Here is a 1,716-nt window from a genome sequence, read left to right on the forward strand (position 1 = left end):
ATCGGTAGTTGTGAGTAGGATAGTAAATGATCGTTGAATCAGATTCGAAGAATGTACAGTGTAACTTATTAATGTGAAATCCAAATATTCCTCGGGTACTACTCACCCGTTAAAATATTTTCATCATTAACAGTTTGTACGAAAGAATTTTTAATTACGATCTTTATGAAAATATACTTGCATATATATTTTCTTCAGATGTAATCATAGATTTAATGAGTCAATAAGATATTAAACTCATTTGATTTATCGTTGATATTAGATTACATAATTTCTAAAGCATTAGAGATTATAAAATCGCCAGGTTGAACGAAGATAAATGAGGTAAAATGATACGTAAAGCGAAATTAATCGATGTAAAACGATATGTAGAACGAAGATCATACTCTAAATACAGATGGTAATATTGAGGCGTGTGATATTGATATTCGAGGTACATGTTACGATGTTGAGGTTTACAACGCGGTTGTGGTATAGGGGTGATAAGGGTACTGTCGGCGTTGATGATGGTAGTATGGATTATGCTGCTGGTGCTGCTGCTGGTGTTTGTAATTTCCGCACCAGATTCTCCAAAGCCATTACTCGAGCATGTAGTTCGTTAACTTCTTATATTATGTCAGGATGATTGACGATTGAAACGAGCGGGTGAGTAAGATTCGAAATATAGGATATTATATAATCGTGACGGGATATTCTAGAAATGAGAGGATACATGGTTTCTCGAACAGGTTCGCCGGTAAGTGCTTTTAAGTTCATCGTCAAGAGGACAATTTGGTGAATGAAAAGGACCTTCGATGTGAAATGATTTTTTTTTTTTTTCGTATGTCGGATGATACTTTAACTATATAGAATATCTATATATATGGTTCTAAAGATTTCGTAGACTACGAAGGAATGCGGCATATATCAGGCAAATCTATAGATACGACAAGATAGGAATTATCAGATACGCTAAGATATGAATTTCGTCTATACACTATCGATGCACTAAATGCAGTAGAACGTGTCTAGACTTGAGAATAATAGCAGACAATTTTCTAAGGATGATAAGCAGATGATTTCCGACTAGAAATGATAAGCAAAACTTTTTGACATGAAGACACAGTCAAAGTCCAGACTCATTAATGTATCCTAACAGCTACTAGTTAGACACACTAATGCAAGACCTGGTTCACTAAGACCACCGCTCTGATACCACCTGTAAAGACCCGTCCTTATCCATCCGGACGATATCTTCAACATTTGGTTCCATTGCGATGATCGACTCCAAGTAATGTCTTTAGTATGAGCAAATGCACAGCGGAAGACTTAATTCGTACCTGAGAATAACATGTTTTAAAATGTCAACATAAAGTTGGTGAGATATATAGGTTTGTTGCTAGTAGCGTTATAACTATGGACCACAAGATTTCATATGTAAACATTTTAATAAAAATATTCTAAGTGGTTGAGCACTTGATAACCATACTTAACAATTAATCACGTCGCATATTCCCTTTAATATGAAATCTTACTACACTGTACCAATTGTAGTCACGAAACGAAGTACTGTGCAACCGTTGAATACTGGTCGTCCAGTCCGGTTGGGGTTGTCAGGCCCGATAGATCTATCAACAGGATTCGCGTTTACAATACCGCTGTAAATATTAGTTACCAAGCTACAGGGAAATATGCCAATGGTACAACTCAACGTAGAATATATTTTTCAGTTACTTG

The sequence above is a fragment of the Rutidosis leptorrhynchoides genome, chromosome 8 (assembly GCF_046630445.1).
Source record: "Rutidosis leptorrhynchoides isolate AG116_Rl617_1_P2 chromosome 8, CSIRO_AGI_Rlap_v1, whole genome shotgun sequence".
Classification (NCBI taxonomy): Eukaryota; Viridiplantae; Streptophyta; class Magnoliopsida; order Asterales; family Asteraceae; genus Rutidosis; species Rutidosis leptorrhynchoides.